A 12,510-nucleotide genomic window follows, 5' to 3' on the forward strand; every position below is an offset into this window, starting at 1 on the left:
GAATGATACCAAGCCTGGGAAGGAATACAGCAGGGGTCAAGAGGAAGGTGAGAAGGGAGAATGACATGATCACACTAGGCAGGGTGCTGGGCCGGGTTGCAACAGGAAGTAGAATGGGATAAGGAGATCAAGGTTGTTAGAGTGGAAGGGACCCACCCTCTGAAGCAAGGATCGGGTTAGAAACCTGTTCCAGCTCAAGAATTTGTTTTCTGGTCAGGAAGTCCTGTGAGCCTGCTTTAACATGAAAGAAGCCCTAATGAGCTGAGCCGAGGGGGTGGGACCTCACATCTCGGCAGCAGGCAATCATAGGGGACCCAAAAGGGACCAGTAACTAGGAATCTGGGCTACTGGGTTATGAGCAGAAGACGAACGGAGTGTTGCTGAGTATGCAGTAGGCACTCAACAATGCACATTGAAGGAACATAATCAAGAGAGATGAAGATAATGAAAACATTTTTGGGGTCTCCGGGGCATGGGAACTGAGGGCATGGGAGAGTATTGAATATGCCCCCTGTCAGACCCATAGCAGGTGAAGGAAGGTAGGACCTCCTTCTGACCCTCAACCATAGGAGTTCCCCTCTGTTTTGTTTCAGTCTTCAGAGGGCTCTATAGGAGTCTTTCCACCCTGAGATCCTTCTGATATGCCTTCACATCAGTTCCAAGGAAGCATCTCTCAGGAGAGGACACACCGCAGGGAGAGGCACAGTGCCATATCAGGACTTAAGTCTGATGGGAGGAGGGGGATCAACAGTCCACATACTGTAGGAGCCTTGAGTTTGGTCTGGACACTTGGCCAGCAGAAAGGACACACAATCAGCTAAATGAGCATGAGTGAAGAGACTCCAATGAGCAGAGGATTTGGGGAGATCTGAGATGGCATCTTGTCACCAGGCTGATAGGGTTCCCATGTCCCATCTGTATTTTCTGCCTTAGTCCATTGGTGTTGCTATAAAGGAATCCCTGACTTTGGGTGACATAGAGAAAAGAGGTTTATTTGGCTCAGTGTTCTGTAGGCTGTATGAGAAGCATGGCACCAACATCTGCACTCATGAGGGTTTCAAAAAGCTTCTACTCATGGTGGAAGGAGAAGGGAAGACAGTTTGTACAGATCATGTAGTGAGAGAGAGAGGAAGCTGGAGGAGGTGACAGGATCTTTTCAACAACCAGCTCATGCGGGAACTAAGAATGAGAAATCACTGGTTTGAGAATGGCAGAGTTGTTCATGAGGGATCTGTTTCAACCACCCAACCTCCTCCCACCAGGCTCCACCTCCAAAATTGAGGATCAAATTTTAACATGTGACTTGGCAGGGCCTTACAACCATATCCAAACCGTAGCAATGATCAACATGAGTTGTCTCCATTTTCCCCAGCAATCATGATAAGATTCCTGGACGATGCAATCTCTCAGTTTATTTGTAGGCGAACATGCTTTCCTGACAGGCAAGTTCTGTTAGAAGGAAGCTGGTAAACAGGAGGTAGCTGAAGACATGAAGGAGCTCTGAATGAGTGAAATGGAGAAGCAGAAAGGGTCAGGGTTGTCCTGGGAAAGGCTCAGAAGTGAGTTTGCCCAGTGGCAGTGATAGGAAGTTCCAGAGGCTCAGGTGTGTGGGAACGCTCAGTGACAGGTAGGGTCCCGGACTCCTAATGGGTGAATGAATAGAAAAAAATCAGTACAGGCTAGGCATGGTGGCTCATGCCTGTAATTCCAGCACTTTGGGAGGCTGAGGGGGGCGGATCACAAGGTCAGGACTTCAAGACGAGCCTGACCAACATGGTGAAACCCCACCTATACTAAAAATACAAAAATTAGCCAGGTGTGATGGCAGGCACCTGTAATCCCAGCTACTCAGGAGGCTGAGGCAGGCTGCAGTGAGCCAAGACTGCGCCACTGCACTCCAGCCTGGGCAACAAACACTCAATCTCAAAAAAAAAAGGAAAGAAAGGAAAAGAAAACATGGTACATATACACAGTGGAGCACCATTCAGCCATAAAGAAATAATGAGATCCAGTCATTTACAACAACATGGATGGAAATGGAGATTATTGTGTTAAGTGAAATAAGCCAGACACAAAGAGAAACATTGCATGTTTTCATTTATTTGCAGGATATAAAATTCAAAACAACTGAACTCATGAACATAGAGACTAGAAGGCTGGTTACCAGAGGCTGGGAAGGGTAGTGGGTGCGTTGGGGGAGGTAGAGATAGGTAATGAATAAATTAATTAAATGAATTAAATTAATTTTTAAACACGAATGAATTAGAATGAATAAGATCTACCCTTTATAGCACAACAGGGTAACAACTTAATTGTATATATTAAAATAACGTAAAGAGTTTAATTGGATTTTTTTGTAACCCAAAGGATAAGTGCTTGAGGGGATGGATACCTCATTCTCCACGATGTGCTTATTTCACACTGCATACCTGTACCAAAACATCTCATGTACCCCCTAAATATACACACCTACTATGTACCAAAAAAGGTAAATATTAAACAAAATTAAAAATAAAGCCACGACACATGTTTAAGCCTAATTACCTTATAACCTGTATTTAATAATTTCAATACCTAAAATCTTTGTGGATCTGATACTGCTGTCTAGTTTTTTGGCTTTGTTTTCCTCCTTATTGGTTTTCACTCCTGGTGTCTTTGAGAATCATGACTATAAATTTATTTTTCAGAATGTTATCTGTCGAGGTCAAGGTTGCAGTGGCACTAGCGTAGCTCACTGTGGCCTCAACCTCCTTGGCTCAGGCAATCTTACTGCCTCGGCCTCCCAAAATTCTGGCATTACAGATTAAGGTGTGATCTTTCACAGAGAATTTGCATGTTTTTTCCAGGCATATGGAGACATTACCCTTTGAAGATTATTTTATTTATTATTATATTTTTAATTTAAAAAATTTTAACTAACTCATTGTTACTGTATATACTTAAAGGGTACAATTTAATGTTTTGATACATATATATGCTGTATAATTTGAGGATTATTTTAAATTAAATTATAGGATTGCAGTCTTTTGAATTACCTAGATTACATGTTTTATGGCTAAAAACCCTGTAAGTAAGGTATTGTTGGTTGTTGTGGTTACAATTTATTTCTCAAGGGATATTTTCCCGTACACTCCTTTGCACCAAATTTAGAGACAGGTAATTTTGCTTACATTTCCTTAGAGGAGGAGCAGGTTTATGTTTAGTTTACATTCTCACTGAAAGCTGTAGATTTATGTGATTCCTCCCCACCCCTGACCTTGGGCTGATCCAACTGAGGCTGTAATACTCGAAGTGTAAGTTCTTTGGTTTTGGCAAAAGTTGGCTTCAGTACTTCCCTTACCTCCTGGGTCCTACCTAGTCTTTAATTTTAGCATTTCACACTTTCATGCCAATTCACTGATGCCTTTAAGAAGATTTTGAAGTCCATAACGTAGCTTTTCAGTGTATTTTCAGTCAGGACACCTCGCCCATTATATAGCCAGAAGTTTAACTTGTCAATGAATATTTTTGAGAAATAAATGGTGATGTATTTACAGGCACTAGCATAGTGTTTGGCACTTAATAAGCATCCAATAATAAAGGACAAAGGGAAAATAAAAAGACAAACATACATACATAGATGGCATGTGTATTCTGAGATTTTAATTTGTCGCACTGTTCCAGTCAATTTCTTCTTACTTATCACATAGCATTTGAAAGAGGCAAACAAGTAGGGACGGAGACTCTTCCCAAAGATAAAGGAGAACTGGAGGGCACTGAGTGGTTCTAAGAGGATCTTCTGATCTACCCAGTCTGTACAGTTAGAAGTTACAAATCTGAATGAAGAAAGTCGTGTAATTACAAATTCTCAGGGGAAATTTTTCATGCCTCCATTATTATAAGCTGTGATAATATTATTCTTCCTCTTAATGGTCAAGTTGCATCCTGAGGAAACAGTAGAAACCCAAAGCCCAAAGAGTTATGACTTGTGTGTTGAGAGATCAAAGAGAAATTGTTCTGAGGTTGATCATTGTGATCCCCCCTCCCCACAAGAGTTGGAACCATGGTTAAGCTCAGGTGACATTTTCACTTGAGCTCACACCCAAACCTGTTGAGGCTGCAGGTCTCCTCCAGAAGAGCTCCCTATTTTTCTGGCTGTCCCATTGGCCAAACCCTCTGTGCTCTTTTCTCTGGTTCTTTTCTTGATCTTGATCATGACCATTACTCTGGCCATTCCTTGGAGAGCTCAGGGAAGCCATCCTGACTCATTTTATGGTCACTACTCTCTCTTCCATGATTCACCTTCTTCCCCAAGATTTTCTTTTCCATGACACCTTCCATTATCCAGTCCATGTCCATACTCTCCTTTGCCTTGGTGACCTCCTCTGTGCTGCATTTCATGGTTATTGCTGTAGCCTCCTCCAAGTCCATAACGCCCACCATGATTGACTCCACAGCCATCTCCATGTGGAGATGTGGCTCAGCTCATGCAGTGGGCTCCATGTCCAAAGCCATGTGTTCCTGTATGTCCCATCTCAAGTCCCCTTCCATGAATGAGTACATTTCCCAGGCTATGGAACGTCCCAGAGCCCAGGACGGAGTCCCGGTATGGACCAAGGCCAAGGCTGTGGTCATAGAGGTTATAAATGCCTCTATTTCAGGGGTAAAGAAAGATCCTTCTAAAAGAGAAATATATATATATATATATATATACATATTAGTAGTTAAATCCTTTTCTTCTTTACCATTAAACCTTCATGGATTATCAACATAAATTTTCACTTTTTGATATTGTCTATTTTCTTATCAAATCTTGTGTGTGTGTGTGTGTGTGTGTGTGTGTGTGTGTGTGTGTGTGTGTTATTTTGGACTCTCTTCCTCTCGTTTATTTATTTCTTGGTGAAAACAGCCTTCCTAATGTGAAAAGTAAAAAGTTCCTCTTCAAAGTTTCGCTTTTTGTTAAAAAATAAATAATAAGTGTTAGAAATAATAGTTTCATTTAAAAACTAACTTCCTTCTGGCTTTCTTGCTTTTTGCTATTAACTTTTTGTTAAGCCCTATGTAGCTATTAAATACAGTAAGGGAATAAGTACATTCTATGTCCTTGTACTTTAACCAAGTTATTTGTTCTGGCCTATAGTCTGCTCAGACATGTCCGAAAATGCCCAGGCATTTCCCGGCTTACAGCCCATACCTCTTCCTTATTTGGAAATGTATTATTCTCCTAGTTTCCTGTAAACAACCCCCTTCGTTTTTTGTTCTCAATTGCACGTCTACCTATTTAGGAAAGTTTTAAGTTTTTAGCCAATTGGGATCGATCTAGATTGTGCGTTCCAGCTCCAGCCAATGGAGATAGAACACAGCAGCAAGGACCCACTTCATCAGAGATAAAAACATCTGCTTTTCTTTGTTTGGTGTGCTCTTATGACAATCAGGCTTCTGAGAAGCACCCTTTCTGCAGAAAGTAAAATTGCCTTACTGAGAAAATTCTTTAAGCACTAGTTCTTCTTTTTGGCACTGGGGAACAAGGATTTGCCTCTAACAAATTGGAGGGCCCACCTGGGATTCCTATTCTCCTCTGGGGAATAGGGTCCCAGTCCTCTCTTGTGAGGAGGCATGCTCTGCTGCCTTGTTGCAGTGGCCTCAGGAGTAAGGAATCAAGACCCACCTGGTTTGACTAATAAACCTGGACTCTCAGCAATGCAGGAAGAAACAGATCAACAAGCAACTTAGGGGAAAAGATCATCTCATACTACAGTGACCAGGTAACTCTGTGCATAGACCAAGGTAAGAAACATCACAAAAGTGGCAAAGTATTTCCTTGGTGGTTGGGACATGCCAAGGCAAGAAAAGCCACATGGGTGGCTTTTCCATTTCTATTCTTTGGTCGGGGTATCTTAGAGGTTAAAAAGAGGCAAGAAATTTTAATTGGAGGGGGAGGGATTGAGCCTCACGCAAACCTCCAGTAGTAGGAAAGGTGAGAAATTTCCAGTAAGGGAAATTGAGCCTCATTCCAAAAGGCAAGAAATTCCCAGAAAGGAAAATTGAGCCTCACCCCAAAACCATCAAGATGGGAAATACCCCAAGTAAGTTAAGAGATCAAAAGGATAAATCTAGCAACAGTAACAAGACTAGAATTAGAAGACCCCCCTCAAATGAGGGATGTTGAAGCTTCATTTTGTAACTAATAGTTGGCCAGATATTAACAAGAAATTACAAAAGATAGGCCTATGGAAGAGCTTCTAAGAGAAGCACAAAAAGTATATATAAAAAGAGATGAAGAAAAAACAAAAGCGGAAAACATAAATTCTGCTGTCCACCATACAACAAAGTACCCAGGGGGCCGAACCTATGAAGAACCTAAACCCCCACTCTCCAGGCAATATAAAGGGTATGAAAGAGTAACACCAGAAGACTCAGGGAAAAAAAAGTGGGGTGGGGGTGACAAAATGAATTTTTCAAATGAGGAAAACGACGTCACTTTAAAAGACAATGTCCTGAATGAGAAAAGAAAGAAGTCATCCCACTTATAGCTTTTGAAGAAGACTAGGGATATCAAGGGCTATTTTTTCAATCTTAAGTCCCACCGAAAGCCCTTCGTAAATTTAGAAGTGGGACCTAAACTTAAGGTTATTACCTTTTTAATCAATTCAGAAGCAGGTCACTCCTCAGTTTGTATCTTCCATCCAGCATAACTTGTTCACAAGAAGAACTTTTTATTTTAGGGGTAAAAGCAGAAGGGTTTAAAACAAAAGTCTTGGAGCAGACAAGAGTAAAATATAAAAACTGATCACTTGTATCAAATTTCTGTGAGTTCCAGAAGCAGGGACAAATCTATTGAGAAGAAATTGAATGTTAAAATTAGGCTTAAGCCTCCAAATCAATCATGGAGAATTCCTCCCCTCCCTAAACTTGCTCATCACTGCAGACAAAAACTGCGTTCATCCCAAGGTATGGTTAAAAGATGGGAATCAAGGAAAGTTACAGATTCCTCTGATTCATGTTAAAAAAAAAAAAAAAAAAAACCTAGGGAAATAGTAAAGAGAAATCAATACCCTATTCCTTTAGAAGACAGGGTAAAATTAAAACCTATAATTAAAGGTCTTCTTTGTGATGGGCTTCCTAAACCCTGTATGCCTCCCTCTAACACTCCAATACTGCCTGCAAAGATGCCAGATGGGTCATACCGGTTAGACCTTAGAGCTGTTAATGAGATAGTCCAAACTACACACCCTGTTGTTCCCAGTCCTTATACTATTATCAGTAGGATCCCATACAGCCACCAGTGGTTTGCAGTAATAGATTTAAAAGATGTCTCTGGACTTGTCCATTAGCAGAGGTCAGCCAGGACCTATTTGCCTTTGAGTGAAAAGACCCTCACTCCGGTTGAAAACGGCAATACCAATGGACAGTCTTACTCTAGGCATTTATGGAGTCTCCAAACTTATTTAGTCAAATATTAGAACAAGTCATTTAATTAGCAAAGGCAAACAGAAGATGGAGCTTGAATGGATTAAAGGCATCATATCCTTGCCTATGCTTGAGACTAAGCAAGAACTTAGAAAATTTTAGGATTAGTCAAAAAATTTTAGGATTAGAAAATTTTAGGATGGAAAAACTCTTGAAGAAATAGAGTCAGGAAATTTGCCTAATGGGTCTGCCCAAACTTGTGAGCTGTTTGAACTCAGCCAAACCTTAAAGTACTTGCAGAACCAGGAAGGAAGGAACCATCTGTACTGATTCTAAGTATGCCTTCAGGGTAGCTCACATCTTTGGAAAAATTTGGATTCAATGAGGTCTTATTCATAGTAAAGGCCAAGGCCTGATCCACAAGAAATTAACTACCCAAGTATTAAATAACCTTCAGTTGCCAAAAGGAATAGCCATTGTCCAGGTCCCCAGACATCAGAAAAGCCTTTCTTTTGAAAGTCGAGGGAATAACTTAGCAGATCAGATAGCCAAACAGGCTACCGTTTCTTAGCTGTGCAACTGGCCTGCTTTACAGCTAGGTAAAACATAGGACAAATGGAGTTAAATGCTAAAATAAGCCAGACCTTATCTGCACTTCTGTCTAGGTCCTAGGCTCTACACCTAGCATATAATTAAAATCCCAAACTTACAAGGTTTTCAACAAAAGTAAAGTTTGCTAAAAGTTAACAGTGTACCATGTATTATCCTATATTATCCTAACTTCTCATCTCATGGCCTTAGGCAGCCTAGTCCACAGACAGGAAGGAAGTTTGCTTTGGGAAAAAACTGTTATCATCTTTGACAAAAAAAAAAAAAAGAGGCTGGGTGTGGTGGCTCATGCCTGTAATCCCAGCACTTTGGGAGACTGAGGTGGGCAGATCATAAGGTCAAGAGTTCGAGACGAGTCTGGCCTACTAAAAATGCAAACAATTAGCCAGGTGTGGTGGTGTGCACCTGTAATCCCAGCTACTCAGGAGGCTGAGGCAGGAGAATCATGTGAACCCGGGAGACAGAGGTTGCAGTGAGCCAAGATCGCATTATTGCACTCCAGCCTGGGCGACAGTGGGAAACTCAATCTCAAAAAAAGAAAAAAGGAGCCTATAAAAATCTTACCTTACGGTCAGACATTAAAATTGGATAAATATGTCTACAAGGTTTTATTAAAATTGAGCTTAACATTAATAGCACACTAATACATAAAGGTAAAATTTAGCTTATCTGGTATAAAAGCATACAGGAAGCATTGTCAAATATAAAATGGTGTTTAGCTTTCTTTGGTCTAAAAACTAATAAAAATAGATGCTAAAGAGAATTCAGGAGGAAAATGGATATTGCCAGACCAGAGAGAAATGTTACCCAAACCCCTTATGAGGGAGCTCTTGTTCCAGCTGCATCAAGGGACCCACTGGGGACCCCAAGCCATGTGTGATGCAATCCTCAGAGTTTATGAGTGTACAGGAATTTATACTTTGGCAAGAGAGGTTACAAATAGTTGCCTAGCATGTAAAAAGGCTAATAAACAGACCCTTAGAAAACCATCTTTTGAGGGAAGAAATCCAGGATAAGGCCATTCCAAAATATCCAAGCTGATTATACCAAAATGCCTCCAACAGGTCATCTAAAATGCTTACTAGTGGTAGTAGATCACTGCACTTACTGGGCTGAAGCTATTCCCTTTTCAAATGCAACAGCCAATAATGTAGTCAAGGACCTAATTAAAATATAGTACTCAGGTTTGGACTAATAGAAAATATTGACTCAGACAGTGGAACTCATTTCACTGCACACATCATTAAAAAACTATCCCAAACATTAGACATGAGATGGGAATATCATACTCCCTGGCACCCACCTTCATCAGGGGGCATAGAAAGAATGAATCAGACTTTAAAGAACCACTTAACCAAATTGGTTCTGGAGACTCAGTTACTATGGATCAAGAACCTTCCTATTGCCCTGTTGAGAATCTGAACTGCCCCGTGGAAAGATATTGGTCTTTCTCCTTAGGAGATGCTCTACAGATTGCCGTATTTACAACCCACTGCTGACATTCCTACCTTTGAAAAAAAAGATCAATTTCTTAAAAATTATATACTTGGTCTGTCTTCTACTTTCTCTTCTCTGAAAACTAAAATCTCTTAGCACAGGCACCACCCCTGAAGATCTCAGTGAATCAACATCCACCTGGGGATCACATCCTTATCAAAAGCTGGAAAAGGAGAAGCTCGAGCCAGCCTGGGAAGAACCCTGCTTTTAGCACTCCTAACTACTAAAACCACATCCAGACAGCAGAGAGAGAGGATGGACCCATTACACCCGAACCAAGAAAGTGCTGCCCCCTCCAGAGTCATGAGCCACAGTCCCAAGGGAAAACCCTACCAAACTAAAGCTAAGAAAAATTTAATTTTTCTTTCATCTATTCTATTACTCCTTCTTCTTTCCTCACTCTATTGCTGACCAACCTAGTTATTAATGTAACCAAGTCAATTTCGCCTCAAACTATTACATTTGATGCTTGCCTTGTTATACGCTGTGGAGACTTGTCAAGTCAAAGACAGCTCTCCACTTCAGAAAAGTAGCCCTATCCTCCCTGGCTCTTCTCAGACTGGACATTAGTGAATTGGGATCATTAGTCTTTTGATGAAGACCCCATTATCAACTGGGAGTCTTGCCTGCCCGACATAGAGCTTTTATGCTGCAGTTGTTTCAATGTTCTGTGGACCGCTAAAGAGCAAGATGGGCCGCCCCTACCAGTCATTGTAATTTCCTAAAACCATACATTCATGTTACTAAAGGAACAGCTTCCCTAACTGTCAGCTAAATCGGTGCAATCCAATACAGGTTATCTCCTCAGACCCTCAAAGTTCTCCCCCTTCTCTAAGGCAGTTTTATGGTATAGGGCTGGGGTTTCAGAAACAGACCTTATTGGATCCTTTAAAATACGTTTCACTGATGCCCTACCACCTACACCTTCCCCTAAGCCTTCTTCCAAAACCTCTCACAATGAAACAGTTGTTCCTTCTCCATCTAATGACAAGACCAGGGTAGCTATTGTAGAAGTTAAAGACCTAAAACAAACTTTGGCAATTGAGGCAGGATATCGAGATGTGAATGCCTAGTTGAAATGGATCAAATATTCCATCCACACTTTAAACAAAAGCAATTGTTATGCTTATGTGCATGGCAGACTAGAGGCTCCTTTCCACTAGGATATCCTTCAGCTGACCAGGCATGGGCCATATGGTAGAACTTTTCCAGGATTCCACAGCCTGGGGTAACAAGTCACATTAAGCTCTCTGTCTGCTATATCCCAAAGTTTGACACCCTGTGGGTCAGCCCCCGAGGGGCATCCAGCCTCCATCTCCCGACATTAAGTTCACTTCATGTCTCTCACAACAAGGAGGAAACTTAGAGTTCCTTGGAGATCTGAAAGGATATAGTGAGCTTAAGACTTTGCAAGAGCTTACCAATCAGTCAGCCCTGTTCATCCCCAAGCAGATGTGTGGTGGTATTATGGTGGACCTTTACTGGACACTCTGCCAAGTAACTGGAGGGGCACTTGTGCTCTAGTCCAGTTGGCTATCCCTTTCACCCTGGCATTTCATCAACCAGAGAGGGGAAAAATACAACATTGTAAAACAAGGGAAGCCTCTTATAGGTCTTTTGACTCTTACATTTATTTAGATGCAATTGGAGTCCCACAAGGAGTACCAGATAAATTTAAAACCGAGATCAAATAGCTGCAGGATTTGAGTCAATATTTTGGTGGGTGAGTGTTAATAAAAATGTAGATTGGATAACTTACATTTATTACAACCAATAGCGGTTTATTAATTAAACTAGAGATGCTATTAAAGGAATAGCTGAGCAATTATGGGTTACTAGGCAGATGGCTTGGGAAAACAGGATAGCCTTTCACATGATATTAGCAGAAAGAGGGGGAGTTTGTGTCATGATTAAAGCTCAACGTTGTACCTTCGTCCCAAACAATACCTCCTCTGATGGAAGTATAACAAAGGCATTACAGGGTCTAACTGCTCTGTCCAATGAGTTAGCCGAAAACTCAGGAGTAAATGACCCCTTCACAGGGTGGCTAGAAAAATGATTCAGTGAATGGAATGTCATAGCCTCAATTCTTCTCTCATGCCCGTGGTAGGTGTTTTCACTCTTGTCAAGTGTTTTGTCGTACCATGCATCGTGGGCTGGTGAACAGGCACAAAGAGACAGCGCTTACTAAAACCTCCCTTAACTCTCCTCAACCTTATTCAGAGAAGCTTGTTCTTTTAAAGAATCAAGCAGAACAACTAAGCCAAGGCATGTTAAGGAAGTTGAAGAGGAAGAACTGTAAAATCAAGAGGGGGAATTGTGAAAAGTAAAAAGCTCTTCTTGAAAGTTTCCCTTTTTATTAAAAAATAAATAAGTGTTAGAAATAATAACTTATTGTAAAAACTAACTTCCTTGCTTATTGCTAATAATTCTTTGTTAAGCCCTATGTAGCTGTTAAGTATAGTAAGGGAATAGCACATTCTATGTCCTTGTACTTTAACCAAGTTATTTGTTCTGGCCTGTAGCCTGCGCAGACATGTCCAAACATGCCCAGGCATTTCCTCGCTTACAGCCTATGTCCCTTTCTTATTTGGAAATGTTATTATTCTCCTAGTTTTCCATAAACAACACTCTTCCTTTCTTTGTTCTCCATCATGCGTTTTCCTATTTAGGGAAGTTTTAAATTTTTAGCCAATCAGGATCAGTCTGGATCGTGCGGTCCAGCTCCAGCCAATGGAGATAGGATACAGCAGTTCAGCCATTGTGGAAGACACTGTGGTGACTCCTCAAAGACTTGAAGACAGATAACGTTTGACCCAGCAATTTCATTACTGGGTATATACCCAAAGGAATATAAATCATTCTGTTATAAAAACACATACATGCATGTTCATTTCAGCGGTATTCACAATAGCAAAGACATAAAATCAACCTAAATGCCCATCAGTGATAGGCTGGATAAAGAAAATGTGGTATATATACATCATGGAATACTATGCAGCCATAAAAAATGAG

This window comes from Cebus imitator, unplaced genomic scaffold (genome assembly GCF_001604975.1).
Source record: "Cebus imitator isolate Cc_AM_T3 unplaced genomic scaffold, Cebus_imitator-1.0 Scaffold799, whole genome shotgun sequence".
Taxonomy (NCBI): domain Eukaryota; kingdom Metazoa; phylum Chordata; class Mammalia; order Primates; family Cebidae; genus Cebus; species Cebus imitator.